At 36.2% G+C, this 22,420-nt stretch overlaps 1 long non-coding RNA gene across 1 annotated transcript; it reads left to right on the forward strand.

Moving 5' to 3' along the window:
• Positions 1-704: 704 nt before the first annotated feature.
• Positions 705-22,136, forward strand: LOC107075908 (uncharacterized). The gene is made up of 3 exons (XR_001477379.2): positions 705-820; positions 19,428-19,534; positions 19,918-22,136. It is a non-coding gene; the product is annotated as an uncharacterized lncRNA (long non-coding RNA).
• The last annotated feature ends 284 nt before the right edge of the window (positions 22,137-22,420 follow it).

Raw genomic sequence — 22,420 nt, forward strand, 5'->3', positions numbered from 1 at the left:
AACACACAAATAAATTCACAAAGAATGTCTCAAAATGAAGAAATTCAGGATTTGTAAAAGGGCAAGTGGAAGTACAGACCTGAACTCCATAAAGATGCTATGGACACAGCTGTCACCGAATAAGCAAATTCACTTAATTGTCACACAAATAATATTGAATGTTGGCTGACAATGAATAAATGACAAAGTACAATTGTTGAACAATATTTGTCAAGTGACGTTAGTTTTATCTACTACTAGGACTTGGTCGGGACTAGGTGAAAGTTAAATATGTCTAAATATGTTAGACCATAAAAATTAAGGGAATTACTTTTTTATCACATTGTAATGCTGTCTCAAACACACTTCAACCTCACTTGTGTTTCCTCTGCATATTATCTTGCAATTTACTGGGTATATTGTGTTGAATTATTGAATGGTGTGTGGTAATGAAATGTGTAGTATTTGTAAATCTGTAATTCTTATTTATTTATTGTGTTGTATATTTTAAATGTATAAAATTAATGTTTAGAATTATTCTATTATTCTATTTTTTTCATTCATTTTTATTTTGTTTTTCTCACCCTAAACAAGGGAAATTTCCTTTCTTGTTCTCTGTACTTCATGGACTTTTAACAGCTGCCATATTCTCTCTCTTGCTCTCCACCCCCCTCCTTGATGAGCACACACATCTGTTAACCATTAAAGGACAATAAATGATGGTGAGCCTGCCATTCTGGTCTCCTGTCCCTCCTTGCTCACTCACAGACAAATGAAACCTAGGACAAATAAGGTATGATTGCTACAACATCGTGAATGGCTATTTGTATTCACACAACAGGTAGGAAATGGTCAATTTCCCACATATACAGTATATGATCAGGGTTTAGTAAAGACTTGCACAACCGAGCTCTCACAAAACTCAGCAAGTGGGTGTATTCAAAAAGTGCAGAAAGCCGGTGGAAAATGTCTCGATACTTCAGTCAATATATCTAAATATTTGCTAGTATTTACTTGAATAAATTCCTCGTGACCTCTTTAACACGAAGAAGGGAAGTGACTGGTGTACAGATCCCAATACTACAGAAGTACAGAGTACAAGATTCTACAGGACATGACAGCAATTGGTCTGAAAAATCATTTGACCAAGCACCTGTAACTCGGGTCTTACACATGACATGTAGTCATGATTGGCTTTTGTGTTCTAACTATAAGACAATCAAGTCACAACTACAACACACAAAGAATAAAAGTCAAGAACTAAATGTACTGTACTGAAGAAATGTTTGTTGAGTGTTTAGTCATAATAAATTTGGTTTAACCTGCTTGGCTGAGTGCTGAGTGAGGAGTAAACCAAGGGATAGCTTCAGAGGTGGAGATAGGGTGGATGAAGGATTAAAAAGACCAATGTGAAGGAGAAAAGAGGCTTGTGTATAGTATTTAGGATGTTTTTTAATGTGGGAAATGATGTCAGAAATGATTACAATTTATATTACAATACAGCTGGGAACAATTGAACAATCCCTCTCTTCGTTGCAAACTCCATTTATCCTTGCTGAAATGTTATTTCTTCAGATTTAAGATAGTTTGTTTTTTACAACAAAGCTAAAGATATATTTACAAGATAGATATACATATGAAATGATTAATTATAATGTGTATTGTATTTATGGCACAAATATATTTTTTTAACTTGATGAATGTGGTTTGCCTTACTTTATAACGTGAGATTTCATGCAATACTACAGTTCTAAAACTTTAAAGTTCCCTCAGATTCCGCCTTGTTTTTAAGCTGTAGGGGGCTAATTTGATTTTTATAGAAAATAGCTACAAGTAATTTCATAGAGTATCAGAGAATGTACTGAACGAAATCAATATTCCCAACATTAGCATTGAGTCATGTTGTCTGTAGACACTTTATATTTTCTGTTATTAAAAGGAATACATTTGTTTTTTTGCAAAATTACCTACCTTACAAAAGGGTAAGATTACAATATCTAAGCAGCTGTATAACGTATATAGCTTATATAGAGCTCTCCCCTCCTTTTATATTAAATTATTCACCACAATCTATTTAATAGGACAAACCACCCATTTGACTTGAGTAATAATACCTACAGTGCATTATCAAATATTTACTAGCATGTTACATTTCTACAAATAAGAATAATCATTATATAGTAGATCCCATGTTTGCAGTGAGTGATTTTCCTGTGTATCAGGTTTTAGTTTTAATTTATAATAATGGTATGCAAAAAGGGTATACACATGGTGAATTCAATGTTTCCAATAGATACAGTAAAACATTTTTTACCAAAAATTTTGTTAAAGTCTGAAGCCTTGACCTCTCACCTCTATTGTTTTTTTTTGTACTTAATGAAAACTACTTGCTGCAGAATTTCATCAAAGTTGGATTGCATTTAGAGGGAGCATATCAACTTTGAAGTTGATGATATTTTTGCTTGATCTACACCTTTCCATGTTATCTTGTAATATTTCATATGATTGCCCATAAGAGGTGTTAAACCCTTGTGTTTTCTTGTGCAGTATGACGCTAACATACAGTAGATATTAATTGTTTAGGCTCTTTACCTTTTTATCACTGCCACCATCTCTTTAAATGTTAATCAGCAGCTAATTAATTTCTACAATGTCACAGTAAGTTGAAATGTTGATTGCTCTTTGAGTTTACTATAAGACTTTACTTTTGATTACTGCACATCACAAAGTGTGACTCAATTCTGAAAACAATATTTGTCAACATTTGTCATTAAAGTCCAAACACTACAGGAGTCCAAAGGAACAGTCCACATACAGAAGAAGATCATAGAGCAGCTTTCTGATCTTGAAGTGACCAGGAAGCATGATGCATTTGTCCTATAACAGAATTAAGGCTTTTTTAATGCCTTGGGTTTCCCTGAAGGTTCTTCCACAAGGATATAGTGTTCTGGCTTCAGGACTGAAGCTATATTATTGGTAAAATGAATGAAGGTCCTCAGTAATAATGTGGAGAGAGGCATGGTTCTGATTCAGGAATTTAATGACCACCTTACTTCCAACAAGGAAACAAAACTGTTCATGCTCCATGTTGTTTTTCAACATGGACTGAAAAAGCTCATTCTGCGAAATCCCATATAATTTCAGTCTTGCAGTTAAATACAATTTGGTCACAACAAAAGGTTGTATTTCAGTAGCATTTACATACATTTTGACCATTGATCAGTTTGTTCTATACTTATCTATTGTTCTATGAACTACTTAGGAAAAGAAGCCTTTATTCATTAGTATTGTTTCATTAAATTTCATGGGTATTGTTTTCTAGTGAAACATGATATAATAAAAAGTATGAGATTTATTATTATAATTATAATACAAAAAATTAATTATAATATGACATGTTCATAATACTTTAATAGATTTTAACTTAATTGTATGGGTTTGAGAGTTCAAATTATCCATGTATGTAACATGCTCTAAAAGTGTTGAATTGCAAAGATTCAGGGAATGGAGGACTTAAGATTAATTTTATACTCATATAAATCTGCATTCAATTGCTTTATGAGATGAAGAGAAGTTGGCTGACAGAGAACATGACAAGATTACATTCATCGTTTTACTAATACTGTACAGCATATATTTTAAAAGGCATTACTTTATATTTTGTATAAAAATGCTCATGAATTGTGGTACTGTATTTATATGTCTCAACCTATTTATTATGTCTTGCTTGGAAGTTTGTGTAAATTATCCTTATGATTGGTCCTACGTATTTGTATGCAGTTTATTTGCTTATTAATTGACTGTCAACATTTATTCACTCATGTTTATCTATAGAAGTTGTTTTTTATTTGGGGATAAAGGTCTTATCAGATGAATTACAATTTTGATTTTATTGTATTTCTGGTGTAAAATTCTGAAGAGCAAGCATTCTCTAACTAGTGTGATTTATTTTTGTATTATTAACTTATTGCTTGGTAATTTGTTCAAAAAGTCTTGTGTTATTTATGTGACCTGAGTAATTATATTTGCTTATAACCTTTTTATGTAGAATGAAAAAAGGTAGTAATTTAGTTTGGCTTGGAATGAAGGGGATTGGATTTTTAAAGTGTTATGCATTAAAGGAATTAGTGCAATCTTATGAAGTTCCAAAGGAATGAACATACAGACAGGAACCAAACGTGTACAGTAATTTGGTTTATGGTTGCCTTTTTTTTTCTTTGCAATTTCATATTTCAATTAATTACTAAGATACTTCGCTATTTTGTATTAAGATATATTTAGATTTTATTATTTGAATCTTGGCATCTTCAAAGGCTTGCAGAACAGTTTTGGAAACATTTTTTAAATGCAGAATGATACCCAATAGAATTATATTTTATACTAAACTAAAGACAATCAAGTTACTTAAAATTTGACATAATTTCAATGCATTCTCGTGTCTCCAAGACTGTGGTGTTAAAACACACTGAAGCATTAGAAACCTTTTGTAGACTATTGCAAGACAGAAGGTGGCTGACAAATGTTGTAACCAATCAAGTAACAAATAACATTTGAATAAATTAGTACAAGATGTCAAGTCCTGGGGTGCTAACTCTGTGGAGTTTGTATGATCTCCCTGTGTTGGGGTGGGATTCCTCCAGGGCTCCAGTTTCCTCCCACAGTCCAAAGACATAATGGTATGTTAATTGGCTTCTGGGAAAACTGGCCCTTGTGTGAGTGTGTGCTTGTTTTTAAAACTTTTTACATCACTAAAATTTAAAATTGTCAGAATGGGCTGTGGAAATGTGTTTTATTACGTCAAAGGTTATTTTCAATATGGCTTATTTTCAATAGCTGCTCACTATTACAGCTGAATAAAAAAGAAGAGGGGTGGCTGGATGATTGGAATTAGATGTTATTGGTACTGTCACCTCATATGGTAAATGCCTTTTGAATAAATGTATTACTGACTTCTCTTTCTTAAGGATTTTGTTTCAGCAAGATTTTACCTATCAAGATTAACTTCTGCCTGGATTGCAAAACTGAAAAGGTATTTGCATAGATACAATTGTAAATAAATTTATCATTTGAAAAAAGAAATTATGAAGATTTATTACAAAAGGTTTGATAAAGTTGAGGATGATGATGATAATAATATCAGATAGGAGATGAATAAGCATGGTGACTCATAATTCCTGTTTTCAGTAAATCACCAAAGATATCAATTGGAAACCCAATATTTAATTATGGTGATATTCCACACTATAATCAGATTTCAGTTAATCACATTAAGTTGATCTATTTCTACAGAACATATGTCTCCTGTTAAACAGATGCTTTTATCATTTATCCCCTTGAAAGCCATGGAACAAGATATTATTGCACCACAGGGAAAGCTAAAGAGATGTTTCAAATGTTCCAGCATTTTTTCTGTATGCTCCTTAAAAAAGCGTGCCTTGACTGTCTAGTCACAAGGATAGGAAAAACTTGTGCAGAAAGCATCTTTAAAAGGAGTATCAGTTTCTTTGACAATTTTCTAAGGGTAACAGACACTAGAAATATCCTTGCCCAGATGGATTGGCTGACATCCTGATGTCATCTTAAAGATCAATTTCTTTGAATGTATGTTTTATCATTTAAGAAGCCATTTTGGATACTCTTGAAATCAGCTGGTCCTGCTTTGAAGTGTAAAGTAGTTCTGTACAAGCTCAGCCATCTAGACACCATGAACATATGGGTTTTGGCAAGATGATGAACCATCTTGCACAGTTGCACAGTGTATTGTATCTTAAATGGTTATGTAAAGAAGGCAATAAATACAAATTATAACAAATTATTTTGTAAATTCTATAATGTAATATAATAATAATGTACGTTTATTTATGAGTACTTTTCAAGAAACCAAAAGCTCTGGATATAGTGAATATAGGAGTAAAGAATAAATACATTTTAATACACCTTACATATTCTATTTATTTTTGTCCCTACAAAGCTTAACAATAAAAAAATTAAAGGTTTTGCATGATGTCAACATCATATATTTATTGTATCTTTTTATTAGATAGATTGATACTTTATTGATCCCCTTAGGGAAACTGCAGAAAATCTTAGTCGTAATCTTATTAATCTTAGAAAATCTTATTAGTAAATCTTTTTACTGCATATTTGTGAATTCTTATTTTTCAGTAATCTGAAAAATGATCAGAAAAAGAAGGTTTCTCTGCAAGACATGAAAACAAGTTTAGCTATCAGATCAGTGGATAAGCCTCAGTGCAGAAGCCTTTCTTTCTTTATCACACAAAGAAACATGAAATGTGAAAAGAGCTGCCTTGTTTTGCAAAGTATAAGACAAAGAATAAACCAAGGGCATATTCCAATATATACAGTTCTGAGAACATTTAAAACAAATATGATAGTACTCTTTTTATATATCTGTCCCACAAACTGCATTGTTCTAAGCTACACAACACATACTGCTATGCCAGTCACTCTTCATTGCACTTTTCAAGTGGTGCAATCCAGTAGTGATGGGACAGAATTAAAGCAAAATATTCTTATCACATATCCAAAAACATTTAGAAAAAGATTAAAACAACCATTTTTCTACTTTCTATTTTTCTAGCAGAATGTATGTTAAATTGATTTTTTTGGTATTGTGTGTTCTGTTACATTTTTCACGCTGAACACAATTTGTAGAATTAGAGGAGCAAAGAAGCAATAATCAACCATCACTTTTATGTTAATTCTGGGCGTAAGTAATTTAAATAATTTACTCTGCTATCCACTGTCCAAAATCAATAAAAAGATTAGTGTTAAAACTCTGTCTTCAGGAACAAAATCATACAGTTCATGGTGAGATCCAGTGCATTAGTTTTTCTATTAGTTAAATTAACTCATCTCATTAGGATGTAAGGAGTAAAATATGTGATAGTTTTCTTTCTGTCAGGTTAACCTAAGAGTACTGAAAGCTACATCTCGAGGGTATTACGAAATGGAAATAAGTGATATTCATTGTTAGCCTTAAGGAAAGCTGAGCATCTGGGTGGAGTAGTGGTTAGTGTGCTATGCTTGTAACCACAGGATCATAGGATCAAATCCCAGATGGAGATAGTGCTGCTGTACTCTTGAGCAAGGTGCTTTACCCCAATTTTTTCAGCAAACCATGCTCCATAAATGGGGTAGCAAAAATCTATAATTGTTACCTCTCTAAGCCACTTTGGATAAAAGCATCAGACAAATTAATAATTCATACAACAAGTATTTCACTATTTGCGTAACATTAAACTGCCTTGAAGCCCAATAATAACCAACCCCATTGTTAAGTCATTACAGTAGCATTCTATGGTCTATTAGGGGATGCTAATGGATTAATTGCAGTACTATGTGCGTCTCTCAGCAGAGAAATATGTTGCATTTGTTAAGTGCCTTTAACAGCCAAAGGACATGACCCCATGGGAAGGAAGTGGATATTGTAATTGCAGACATTCGTCCACACATTCATACATCCAACCATTTAGTCACTCATTTATTATAAGATTACAAGCTGTGTTTAAATTTACTTGTCATCTTTAAGTTGTTAAATGCATTATTAGTCTGATTATTCACTGGTAAAATTATAGTGCACATTGAAAACATTTTTTGCCAAAATGTACTGATGGAAAAAAGAAACGCAACACCTCTTCCTCCACACTCTGGCCTCCTGTGTCTGTGGAACAGGCTGAAGAGTGACTCATCCATGAAGAGGACCTGACGCCACTGCTGACGAGTCCATCGCAGCCTCTGTCTGGCACAAGCCAGTCAGGTGTGACGTCTAGGATGTGTTAGCAGAGGGCCTCTGACAGGTCGCCTTGCTCTAAGGCCAGAAGCATGGAGCCTCACTGCCCTGTCACTGATGCGGGCATTGTGTCTACTGGCAGTTTCAGCAGAAGTACGGGTGGCAGATCTGAAACAATCTCTCAGATGGACCAAACTGATGTGGCGATCCTACTCTGGTGTGGTCACTCGAGGGCGACCGAATCTTGGACGGTCATCTGTCCTGCCGGTCTGCTGAAACCTTCTCTACAGTCGGGACACAGTGGAGAGGCTTACTCCATAGTGTCTGGCAATACTCGCACATGACATGCCTGCCTGCAGCATGCCAATGGTCTTTTCCCTTGCTTCTGGTGACATTCAAGGCATTATGGAATGCACGGAAATCTGACTGCATGTGGCCTTTTTCTTGCAGTGACCTTAGCTTTGAATTAAGGCCTTTTAAAAGATGACCTGATCAGGCATTGCTCCACCTGGACCTTGTTGGGTAAAAGTGTATCTAACAAGCTTTCGTATGATTGGCAAGTTGCAATGCCTCACTGCACAAGCTGTATTGCTGCTCAGAGGGCTTAAAACACATTGACACCTTTTTGTGAAAGTACATAAGTTATACAGTAACTATAGTATTCTCATTCAAGAAAATGTTGCATTTCTTTTTTCCATTAGTTTGTATTAATTCAAAAAGGGAGCTTCTTCTGAAGCTGCATTACTTCTAAGAGCACGATGTTCCATAAAGAGAAACCACAAACAACTGTGCACCTGTTATTTCACTTCCTACAGGCTTTGATTTTCTAAATGCATAAAAAGTACATAGACGCCATAGGGCTTCCTTTCACATAAGCCTCATAGCAATATTGAGCTTTTTAGAGACGTTTGGCTGACACCTTTATTTTTTCTTGGATGTATTTGCTCTCATTGAGGAAAGTAAAAACAACAAAAACATTTGACCAACTGCAAAATCAAATACACGTTAAATACGTCACGGATGTCTGAAGGGACAAACCGTGGAATGGCAGGAGAGCGAAAAAGACCCTATGCGTAGCAGCGAGACGGGGGTTAGCCCGGGCTCAGCCGTTCAGGAAATGTTGTATAGAAACCTATGCCCTCAGGTAGTGGATGTGGGGAGGCCTGGTGCTAGGCGGATTTCAGGACATCCGAACATCAATGTTGAGCAAGGAGCAGAGCAGAAGCAGGAAGTAAATAGGCTACACAACAAGACACACCAGAAAGACATGAATAATCACAGGGAATTAGGAACAGGAGAGAAGTAGAGCGCCCCCTAGGTGTACTGGGCGTGACAATACATGTATTTAAGGTCTGTCAGCCTAACGCTCAATACCAAAAAATTACTAATTCCAACTCTAGCTAAATTCCATGATTTATATATCTCCAGGAGATGTTCCAAATTCTGAAACAAATCCAATGAAGCTTGCTAACTTGACAGAACTGCCCTGAAGAAAAGTACAAGGATCACATTTTATAGATCTCTCTACAAAGTGACTACATTGGTGCATAACAGATTATTTACATTTTCACTAATGACCAAATAATTTAATGTTATTGGAAGATAAGGGAATAGGAATAGGAAGATTTTGCTTAAAGTTGTATTCTAAACTACCAGTAAATCTTGACTTTCATAAACTGACCTGATATGTTATTTGTTTTTTCTTCTTGGCACTTTAAAAGGTGCATAAATAAGTATAAAAGACTGGAATATAAATTGCAATGCACTGAATGTTTTCAAGTTTTGTTTTACAAGTGGTGATCTCATTTGTTGTTTTGTGTTTTTTGTTTAATTTGTTTTGCTGGAGATAGATTAATGAGATTAATGAGATGAGAATAAACTGTTCTGTTTCAGTACTCTTCCAAACATTTAGTCATTTATTAAGTGACAATAATCAGCAGTAACTGATGTTATAATTGATGTTTAATTCTCAAAGAATATGAGATTGAATTCAAAGTGCCAGTTCACACTCCAAAATAAATGTAAGATGCAAGATTTGCTCTTCATTAAGAATTCAAACTTACAAAGTTGAAGCTGGTTCTAAATTCAATTCACCTTTACATTCTTGAAAGCAATTTGTTTTTAATTTGTGCTACAACAGAATGACAAAAACACTAAAGACAGATTTTACTTTAATTTTTATTGCAGAAATTCACTTCTACATAACATCTCTTTCACCTTATGTCAAAGTCATTACATTAATAAGAATGAAAGTACAATAATAGCTCATTACACAGTGATATACAAAAAATTGTCATTCTCTTTTTATTATTATTTCAGTTTTATACTTAAATAAGAAAAATAATAATAACTATAATAAAATAGCTCCTGAACAGTAAAATAGTAAAATGTTTTAAAAAAACTATGTAGTATGTCTTTCTTAAAATGCTAATCACCTCTCCTGAACAAGAAAAACACACATCAAAACACACAATGTAAATATCATATGTCTGCAATTAACTTTAGGAGTGCTCTGTTGTTCTAGTTTTGTAATTCTAAACACACCTGCAATCCTTTCCTTCCTGTACTATAGTTCCCACAGTCTACAGGGTTTACAAACCAGAACAACAATGATGTAATTGTCCTTGAGGTTCAAAGGACAAACTGAAAGGAATTAAATTCAGCCCTTGCATTAAAGAGTAAAGTCAGTTTTATATTAGTTCCAAAGCAGGGCTGAGTTTTTAAGGTAAGCTCTGTTGCACAATAAATACTAAGGTGTAGAAAAACATTCCCCCCACCACCCATTCCCTTCCCAATTGGAATGTTTTTCTATTGAATTTGTTGAAGTAAAAAAAAAACCTTCCATTTAGGATTTGAAGTTGTGGATTTATTTTTTTCCGAAAGCTAGATTTTATTTCATTAGAATTGTCTGCATTTTTCAATGCCCCTTTCCCAGTCAATCTAGATTAAATAAAGGTTTCTATGCAGATTTCTCTCAGAAGTACCTGCTTTTCTACTGTGCCATATTGTAACCACAAACTAGAAATTACATTGAAATAATGGGTAACAACAAGGTTTTTGCAAAGGGGACTTATTAAAATGCAGTGTACTCCATCTTCTGCCTAATAAGCAACAATGACAAGCCAAAGACATCACATCACACAATGTGAAGTCATGATGTTACCATTGCAGGACCTCCTGTGATTGAAACTCTGAGTCATCCATTGCCTGTTTAATTTGTTTAAGGGTCTTCCATGCTACTCAATTTAATTAACACCTTTATGTGTTACTGTGCAGGTGGTCAGGTGACCTTCCAGAGTAGTTAAACTTTATAGTTAAAAAGTAAATTGTATTATTTATTTTGACACATAAAAATATTTTAGTACTCCTTATCAAGTCATCTGTCTGTCAAACCTAATCAGAATTAAACAGGGGAAATCAAAGGCTGCAGAAAACACCATCATAACTTTCACAGAAGACAGTAGAAGTTGTTGTTCGGGTTATTGAAATGTGCATAAAAAGACCAATTAAAACATACTTTTTAGCAAGAAAGCAGATGTCCAAGTTAAGTATGTTAAAAAGCCTTTGAACATGTTTTAATTGTGATTGTGTATTTACTCAAATTAAACTTAAAAGTTTAAAAGTTCAATTTAATCTTTATATTTTGGCTCTGAAGGGTCGCATTGTGGCGCAGTGAATAACATTGATGCCTCTCACACCGCTATCGGTGTGGATTTCATATATTTCTTTCTGTGGTCATGTGGATTTCATTCAGGTGCTCCCGTTTCCTCCCACAATCAAAAAATGTACTGGTTTGTTATTTGGATTCTGTCAAATGGGCTGTGGTGTGAGTTTTTTGTCTGTGTGTGCCCTGCAATGGACTGGTGTCCTGTCTTAGGTTTATCCAGAATAAGATAGGCCATGGTGACCCTGAAGTGGTAATTGAAAGTGATGGTGATGACGGTGATTTTGGCTTACAATAATCACTCGTCTACCCACTAAGGGAGACTGAAGATGGAAGATATACTGTACAGTATGGTACTGCAGTACCTCAGTGAAGATTTGGAGTCAACTGGAGGAGCAACACATCCATCACTGGTGTCTGCAAGACTTAGTTCCCTGAGATATCTCAGGAGTTTCAGTTTCACTGAAAAATAAAAGGACCCTAGACAACTAATCCTAACGCTACCCCTGGAGTCATTGAGTCAATTACACTCTAAAGCTTGGGGAAACGCAGCCACAGTCAGCCAGTGACATGACCTAGGACTGAACTTGTAATGTCTGGGCCATACAACTTTGAGTGAATTTCAAAATGGATCTGATGCTTAAAACATTTTAGAAATGGTCATATGAACTGTGACTCCCATTTCAGATGCAGAAATGTGCAAATATTTGTATTTTATAGTTAATAGTTTTAAAGTTCATATGCATTTTAAAATGGCAAGATACTCCAGGAGGCACAGGGAAATGTAACAAAATGGCAAATTAATGCTGAATTTCCCCTTGCCTATATCACTAAAAGCTTAAATGTAAAGTATCCTCTTGCTGCATATACAGGCTTTTCATAGTATAGGAAATAGCCAAATACAGTAGTTAAGAAAATACTAAATTAGAATAATTAGTAAAAAGACCAATGAAAAAGAGTGTTGTGGATAAATGAAACAGTCAACTTCAAAACATATGTGAAAACCACATAAGAGATTGTTAAAATGTTATGTAGTGCCCACATTAGTGACACAGACCTCAGGTTTTGTGATAACTTCACTGATACTCAAACATGGGACATGATTAAAATAAAATATATTATACATTTTGAAACAATATTACTTAGAGTAACTCTTAAGCAACAATGCAATACTTTCAGGATGTTTTTAGACTGAAGAGCCTGATTTTCAACATGATAATGATCCTATGCACACAGCCATTTGGAGTCAATCCAAATTACGTTCATGAGGAGGTGAAGCTTGTGCATTGCCCTTATCAGTGCCCTTATTTTTAACCCTGAGAAGGATTGGCCAATTTCTTCAATTTTAGTCTTGGCTGAACTCTAAACCATCTGCCGTATGTCTGCAGTATACAAAACCTCAAATGAGATTTAAGATGAGTCATATTCAGTAATGGCTTCTTTCCTGCCGCGCACCCATGCAGGCCATGTGCGTATAGAGATATATATGAACAGTAACTACCATTTCAGAAATTTGAAAATATTTCAAAGTGACTGCCGGCTACACAGGGCTATCCCTAACAAGCTTCCGGATTGCCCTTTTGCTCATTTTGGAAAAACCTGATTTATGTAGTGGTAGGTATGACACACATTCCACTTCTTAAAGATTGACTTCACTAAATTTACTAGAAAGATAAATAACATTATCCTCTTCCTGCTCTTTTACTGTGCCTCTCTACTATTTTATTATGGACCTGTTTTGAAAGCTGTTTGAGGGAACTTACCAAGAAAGATGCAATTACTCTTATCAGTTTGTTATTTCGATTTTGTAAAATTGTCTGTGGTGTGAGTTTTTTGTCTGTGCGAGCCCTGCAATGGACTGGTCTCCTGTCCAAGATACATCCAGCCCCAGTACTTCATAAGACAGGCACTGGGCCACAGTGGCCCTGAAGCAGTAATTGAAGGTGATGATGGTGATTTTGGCTCACAGTAATGACTCATCTACCCACTACTGATCTGCTAAATGGAGTTTGTATTGGAAGTTTGGGATGGAAGACAGCGATCAAGTTCAATCAGACTCAGCTATCAGTAATTAGCAATCACTCCTGACGTCATTTTCTCTCCTGAAACATTATAAATACCATACATCATCACCTTCTCTCCCTCGCCTACATCTTTTGCATCCCATCTCCACCCAAAATTTTGACTAAGCACTCCATAATCCTTTCAGTACACTTAATTCTTGGGTGTTGTTATTTCTACTGACGTATACTGTATGTATCTTGCACCGGAGACTTCCCTTCTCACATCCCTCTTGTACTCCTCCCAACTCCCTATCTAGACATGCAGCAAGTTCCTAGCTCATTCCTCACAATAGTGAGGGCCCTCCAGGCTGTTACCTCAGCTAAGCAAGACTTGTCAAATACTCTCTACACATTTCAGCCTTCTATCGCTTTCCTTAGGATCTAACCATACTACTGAACATCAGCTTGAGGTAGATAGAAATTTCTGTTTTAAAGTTTCAGCATTACAAGAAACAAAATGTGGAAAGTTTCACACGTATACAGTAAATAACTGTCACGATTATAGTTCTCCCTCCTTAAGGGTGCTCCAGCCCTTTCACGTGAGACTTTATTCTGTGCACCTGTTTCCTATTCCCAGCCCACCTTAAAAGCCAGGCGCTGACGCTCATCCGGGCTCTGCATCTGATTTCCGTATCGTATGAGTCCGGGACCTGGAAGCACCTGGTCCCATTAAGGTTTTAATCTCTGTTCCCCTTCCTGTTCCCTGTCCGCCGGTTCCGACCCGGCCTTCGTGTTTTAATTCCGCGTTTTGATGGATCTCCTGGTTTTGGACTTCCCTTTGTGTTTTGGATTCTCTCTATGGACTACTCTTTTGGATTGTTCGCCTCGGCCACACCTCCCCCGTGCACCAGCGCACCTTGGACACGCCCCCTGTCTTCAGCCCCGTATTCCTGCATGACGTTTCCCTAGTGTTTCCCCCACTTCTTCGGATTGTGTCGTCCGCATAGGGTCCAGAAAGAACTGTTCGTTACAATAACTGTATGTAACATAAAACAGTAAAAAAACATTTAATATTTTAACGTTTTAATGAGTACTTATTTTTATAAAATATGAGGGAAGAGTGAAAAAATGGAATCAAACTAATTTGGTTCCCTATTATTAAAATGTTCTTTGGACTCAGTTAAGAAGTCAAAATTGAATTGTTTATTCATGTTTTTTTTATTGCTGCAATTTAAAAAAAAATTCTTAATAAAAGCCATGTCACAACTGGCTATGGAAGCAGAGGTCTTCTGCCAGCATGGTTAATGTGTTATTTTGAAATCTGAGTTCCTTTTTATTTTGCTTTGAACATATGCCATCACCTCCATTGCTTTGTGCAACTACAAAACAGTATCTTTCAGTATCCTGGGAATCGACTCAAAGAAAAGGTCTAGCTGTCATATAAGTTTGAGTTGTAAAATATGCACTTGTCCTGTTGTACCTAAATGTTGTTTCTATGTGATGTTTGAAGCTTATTATACAAATGTACAGTACCTTTTCAAGACTATTTTTCTATTTTTATTCTGATAATACAGAAAACTCCAATTGTGCTGTATATTATATTACATCAATGAGCAATTATTGGTGTTCTTGGCAAGTTTAGAATTATTTAGGTATCAATCAAATGTTCATATATATTTTTTCATACATGAATGAAATGTAAATACTAAATTATCAGGAGTAAAAAAATCCCAATAAGGATAATAAACCATAGATATTTTTAGAATTTTGAAACGTTTCTCATTGTATTTAAAAAAAAAGAATGACAAGATTAGGAATCAGTAATTCTAAAAGATACTAAATTGCAAGACTCTGTTTTTAATTGTAAGTTTACAGTAAGCTAATTGAAATCCATTTGTCATCTGACAAGATCTGGGCAAAAAAAGAATAAATTCCCGACAATATGTGAAAATCAGTTCCAGATTGAGCGTAACGTGTTGTTAAAATAGCCAAAGTCAGTGCTGTTGGAATAGAACAGTTGCTGAAAAAGAATATATATATAGTGCAAAGAAATTAACAATAGAATAGAAAAAAGTGATATATAATCTCAGAAACCAGGGAAGGCTGTGCCTGGCTAGTAGTTGGAAGGATAATCTTCAAGGAAAACCAGGTTGTTGCCAGAAATTATGTTTGTGGAAAAAACTAAAATCAGTGGCATAAACCAGCATGATTGGCCTGACCTAACTATGATTTTAACATGATGTCGTAATCTTATTATGAACCATTGCAGCAACTGAACTTAAGCATGTTCAGAAATGCAGCCAATTACACTAACTGCTCCTGCTCAAAAGCTGTTTGGACAGTTAAGTACTTACAAACTTTATAAGTATAACTCCATACTTATAAGTAGGTGACAATAAGATTTATATGTAAACAGCGATGGTTGTCTGACCTCTAATTCTTTATTTGTTGTCAATACATAGCTCATACAACTAACACCTGCTGTTCAATTATTATTTTACCATTCTATTGATAATACCATTCATACCGTCTGATGCACTGTTGTTTACAAAATGGCCAAATTGTCACCATTTGTACCCCAAATTGTACCTCAGTCTTGGAAAATGCTTCATTAACTGAATTGAAACTTGAATGACAAAAGATGTTTCTGTTTTATACCTTACAAAATGCTATTTTAGTTTTACCGTTAAAGATCATCTAGGTATAATGTGTCTTTTTCAGCAAACTGGTCCTTTTAATCATTTCACTTGATTAACTTGAAACTTGACATATTTCATCACACTCAGACCTACTTTGGATTTCCACTGCAGTTGCACAATTTATACACCTACATTAGTACATTAAATTCTTGGAGAACTGCACCCTGTAATTCTCGTTCTTCAAACCTTTTTAAACAAAGGACCCCAAACTTAAAAGGTATTTGTCACAACCACCAGCCAGCAGAGATCAACGCGTAAGCGAGCTAATCAGTACCAGCAGCAGATTACTATTTTAATCTACTTCCCGTTGCTTGGTATTGAGTTCTCTTCTTGTTGCTCTGCCTAGCGTTTCTTACCCTTTTGCCTTCCTGGAATTCTGTCTACCCTTTTGCCTTCGGACTTTGGATCTCATCTCACCCCTTGGATTGTTTGCTATCTGTGCCTATTTCGGATTTGACCCTGCAGCTCTCATTTCAACCACGATTCTGTCTCACATTTTGGATTGTTCGCCACCAGTGCCTTTACCGGATCTTGACCTACCTTCGCCTTCGGACTACGACCCAGCTCCTGGTTTTGCTCTGTACGCTTACTCACCTGCCTACGACTCCTGCATCTGCATCGGATCCTTTTCGCCTCTACAGAGCAGCGTTACAGTATTGTCATAGTTTCCTGTTAGTTTACTCACAGTTAATTCACAAAGTTAGAGTGAGTGGATAGGGATATTCCTGAGGTCTTCAAAAGTCCTAGCATTATTCCAGTTTCTTTTTTCATTGATAATTTCAAACTTTTCCTTGTACAACACAGTGTAGCTGATTAGCTACAAACTTAGTATGTGTATTGATGAGATGAAGCAGTTCACATAATATATAATCCTGCACTAGTCAAGATAGTGGACTGACCCATGTCTTTGAAAAATACTTCTTGTGAGCCACTGTAACTGAATTGAAACTTGTCAGATTTCATCAACACCCACTTGACATTTGGTCATGACATGTTTTTGATACACAGTTTGTACTGTAAAATGCTCACATTAAAAAAATATACATTATTTCTCAGTTGCTAATCTCTATTCCATGTTTACATGGAATAGCTACTCTGCATTAGAAACACAACGTTTCGGCTGTGGAGGTGTAGAAACGTTGTGTTTCTTTTCTTCTCTTTTCGGCATGGAATTAACCTTTTCTTGTTCCTTTGCAGCCTACACATACTGACACAGCCACCTACTTGAACTAGTCTGCATTAGTACTGCATAGTATTTCATTACTTTATAACTGCAGAAATTGTTTACAGATCGAGTTATATTTACATCAGCTGTTAAATTTCTCTCCAGTATTTCTCATTGGGTTCTTTAAAGAAAGTGTTCATGTTACTTATCATGGTTAATAATTCAGAAAATCTGTTTCAGTTTATAAAAAAGATAGAATCTCAAGTTGATCACTCTCCAGAATGTGTCAGGGTTTTTTAGATTGGTTTTCACGATGTTTGTTTAATGAAAATCCACTTAATCAAATACTCTGTGAATATACTTCCTTGTGTTATGACCTTATGGGAATATCTAAGAATAAAACAGATTGTCAAAAGCATGACAGAAATAATATACAGTACACAGCTTTCTGGAATTTGTCCTACAAAAGCTTCTAATGATAAGTTTTGCTCACCTTATATAAAGCCTTTTCTTTTTAAAAGATACACAGTAGCACCCTTTTTAACATACAATACATCCATATCTGGAATTATAACTAGCTATAAATAGAAGCTAATTGAGTTACCTAAAAGAAACCTGAAAACAGAATTACACCCATGACTGCTGTTTTACACATGAACTAATTAGAATGTGATTTTGTGCCAATTTTTTCAGTTACTTAACACACCTTCATAGCTGTCAAAACCTCTGAAGCAAAGCAAGACTGAACCTTGTTAGAATGAAACAGGGGATCAATAAGGAAAACAAGGCTGCTGCTCAGAATAGCGTTGGTGGATAAGCAGGCAACACATCAGAATGGTAAAAATAAATGCACCAGTATGGTGACTACTGTAAGACCATTGTTCCGCAAGAGGTCCTGTCCTTTCAATGAGATATTAAACTGAGGTATTGACTACTTGGTCATTAAAGTCATGGCTGTTTTAGTAACATGTAACTCTGGTGTCCTGGTTATATTCCACTCTAGGCTTGCACAATCTAGCCAACCTAAAGTTCCCTCTGAATTTAACTGGTAATGCAATTTCTCAGTTTTTCTAGCTAACCTGCATAAAGTGGAGCTGCTAGCACATACTGCCTTCCATGCAACAGCCACCTTTTGTAAAACACTTTGGGATCAGTAGGTATTTTTAGAAAGTTTGGTTTACCTAGCATTAACTAACTTTTGTTTTAAATTGAGAATTACCTATATGGAAATAAAATCCTGGAGGAATGTCAACATAGATTTAGATTCAACTTGTAAGAGTAAGATAGATTTACCTTTACAGATGTCATCGTTATAATATAATTCCTAAAAGATTTCACCTAAAATTCAACACTTTTTCCTTTGACTCTGACACCACCCAGAGTAACACTCTGAGACTTCTTCGACAATTTTTGCGGAAACTAATGCTTTCTCCCTGAAACAACAGATTACCCTTTCTGACAACAACATCAAATAAGCTAACGGATTTTTACAGCTAACAGCTCCCCATCATCTTCCCTTTATAACTAACCTCATCATTTCCCTCAACTCCAGACTCTACCAAGTCCTCACTTTAGAGAAGGACAAAAAACTCAATCAACTTCTACAGAAAAAAACCATCAACACCCCTACTACCTCCACCAATCCTAACCTTGTTATTACATACCCTCTGAGCTTTCCCTTTCATAGGATGAGTGATCTCTTCTCAGCAAAGGCCTCAGTTTTGTACCAGCCCCCAAGAAGCTGGACATCCCACAAACCCAAGTCGACCTCAACCGCTTTTACCGCAGGATTAATCTCAAAGCATATTTTGCTGACTCCTCCTCCTCACAGGCAGTTGACAACAACCCAGTGATTGATGCTGTTAACAATATCAATCCCAAACCAGAGCTGTTGGACTTCCCCCTCTGGCCATTTTCCACCAGTCGATTACTTTATCAACCAATGCATCAATCAAGCTCCCAAGACCCTTTCTATACCCAGGAAACACAGGTCTAACCTCACTCATGGAGAAACTCAGGTACTCCAATCTCTCTGCAACAGAGATCAAATTGTCATTAAACAAGCGGAAAAGAAGGCGCTGTTGTAGTGTGGCAAAAAGACCTGTATATTAATGAAGCCTCCAGACAACTAACTGACACTTCTGCTTGCCCTCCTCTTCAACAGGATCCTACCACCGACTACCATATGAAATTGTATCCACCATCTCCCTTCTTATCAGCTGCAAGGAACTCCACTAGGAAGCAAACCGGCTCATCGTTGAACATCCCCAGGTATCCCAATTTTATAATATCCACAAACCTGACACTCCTGGATGCCCCATCGTCTCAGCATGCAACTGTCCAACTACTCATATCTCAGCCTTTCTCGATAGCCTGATGAGACAGCCTGTTTGAAAGGCTCCCTTTATGTATAAAGGACACTAACCATGCCCTCCAAATTTTTAACAAATTCCAGTTTCAGGGTCCAGAATGCTACATATTTTACCATGTATATCACATCTCTCTACACCATCATTCCCAACAATGATGGTCTTACAGTCCTCAAGCACACGCTGGACAAATGCACTGCATTCGATCCACCCACCCACACCCTTGTACATCTTGGAGAATTGGTACTCACACTGAATGCCTTCTCATATAACCTTTTTTACCAGCAGGTTAGTGGAGTGAGCATGGGCACCAGAATGGGACCTAGCTATGCCAATATCTTTGTTGGCTGGGTAGAAGAACCCAGCTTCTTCTTCACTTCCTACACTGGCTTTATCCCTGACCTCTACAAGCAATACATCGATGACTGCGTCAGTGCTGCCACATGCTTTAATGACCAGTTAGAGCACTTCCTGCATCACTTCACCAACTTCCACACTGTCCCTCAAATATACAATTAAACTATCTTCCACTACTATTCCGTTTCCAGACATAAACCTATCCATTAACCATCCCTGACTCTCTACTTCAGTCTATTACAAACCCATGGATTCGCACAGCTATCTCCTGTACAGCTCATTTCTCCCCAAACACACTAAAAACTCTCTCCCTTTTTCACAGTTTCTTAGGCTAAGATGACTCTGATTTCCAGAACCAAGCACTCAAAATGCACTCCTTTTTTATCAACAGAGGATACCCCACCCATGTTATTGACAGGGCCCTCATCCAAGCCAAAAACTGCCACCGCCCCATCATCTCATATCGCTGACCACCAAATCTGCATAACCTTCTTGTTAACAGCTCCCTTGACCGCCCTCAGCAACCATCCACACGGGGTACTTTCCCCTGCAATAGAGCTTGCTGCATCACCTGCAAGTACATATCTAACACTTAACTCATTCAAGGCCCTTCAGGACAATCTGGATCACCCAGGTGACCTCTTTTACTGTATCTCTTGCAGGAAATACCCAGCTATATACGTTGGGGAAACCGGAAGAAAGCTAGGAGACCACATGTTAGGGCTGTGAAGATTAAAGATTTCTCCAAGCCCCTAGTTTCTCATTTCACCTCAGATGGCCATGATCTCATTGATCTCTCCATCTACGTTCTCAAAGAAGGGTTTCTTGACTCCCATAGCAGAAAAACATCAGAAACAAAAATTATCCTGAAACTTGATTCACACCTTCCCCTTCCCTCAATGACAGACTTGTTTTCATGTAATCTTCTCTATTCACATGCAGGTTTTGACTTCACACCACCTCTCTCCACTTCGCACCACCTAAGCGGCCTCTCTGCCTCTCCCCTGTTCCCATGTCCTGAACTCTTCCAGCTTTTGTTCTCCTTTGCTATTTAATCTTTGCTGTCTGCCCTGTCTTTCTCACACCCAAAGAAGGCTCCACAGCTGAAACTTTGTGTTTTCTTTCTTCTCTTTTCAGCATGGAATAAACTTTACTTGTTCCTTTGCAGCCTACACATGCTGAAACAGCTACTCACCTGAACTAAGATAGGTTTAGATTAACTTGTTTTAGCTTCTTGAACAACCAAGAACAGTAATGGATACACACTGATGACCTTGACTACACTGACAACTTAGATGTTTTGTACTCCCTACTTATTTCTGGATAAGTTGCACACTCTCTTTGTGTGTCTCTGTTGAGGTTTCTTATTGTTTTTTTATCTGTAATCTTTCTAATAACAAAATAAATCCTCTGTTGATGTATATCTGCAATTATATTTTTAGAACAAGTGATAGGTTTATTCCATGCTGAAAAGAGAAGAAAGATAACACAACGTTTCGGCCGTGGAGCCTTCTTCAGGTTTATATTTTTTAATGTAAATAAGTAGTATTCATTTAATTTATCCATCCATATTCTAACTGCTTTATCCAATACAGGCTCATGTCCAGGGCCAATTTTCCCAGAAGCCAGGTAACCTACATTACCATTGTCTTTGGAATGTGGGAGCATTCAAGGAAATTCACACAAACACATGGAGAACATGCAAAACTCCATTCAGATAGTACCCTACGTCCGAAATTGAACCCAAAGCAAAGAGGCAGCAATGTTAAACACTGTGTCACCTTGTTGCATCTAAATTAATCTATATATTGTTTAATCTATATTTTGCTTATTTTTATATTTGTCTTACCTGTTGTGGATTCAGTGTTTCTCTTGTTTGTTTGTTCCATCATTTTGAGTTGGGTTACAGACCTGAGTCACCTCTGATTTAAATGGAAGTTTATCTTTCCATCAAGCCAGAACTGAAGTTCAGGGTATTTAACCTGGTTTAGCAGGCTAGTCTCATCTTGATCTTTGCATTTTATCTTTGTCTGTGTGTTGTTACTCTGGCTGTGTTTGTAGGCCTGTTGTTTTGAAACTGTTAGTAGGCAATTCCTTGGAGAAACATTTGTAAATATGTTTCTTTCATTAAATACTTTCAGAATTCACACACATTTTGCATTTTTTGTCTGGTCTATAGTTTTATAAATTCTGTGAAAATTTGTTCTTTCTGCAAAGCAGCTTAGTTACATAATCTTTTTATTTTCTTATATCCCTCCATATCTGAAATGTATTTTTGCCTAATTACAGTTGTGTAGATACAGTATGTGCATAGATTGTATACATAAATAAAATGTAAAAAAATAAAAATTGAGTCCAAAATTTAGAAATTATTTTTAATCTACTTTATAAACAAAACTGATTGTACTGTCATACCCCACAGTTACCCCTC

Source organism: Lepisosteus oculatus, chromosome 6, assembly GCF_040954835.1.
Source record: "Lepisosteus oculatus isolate fLepOcu1 chromosome 6, fLepOcu1.hap2, whole genome shotgun sequence".
In the NCBI taxonomy this organism is placed as follows: Eukaryota; Metazoa; Chordata; class Actinopteri; order Semionotiformes; family Lepisosteidae; genus Lepisosteus; species Lepisosteus oculatus.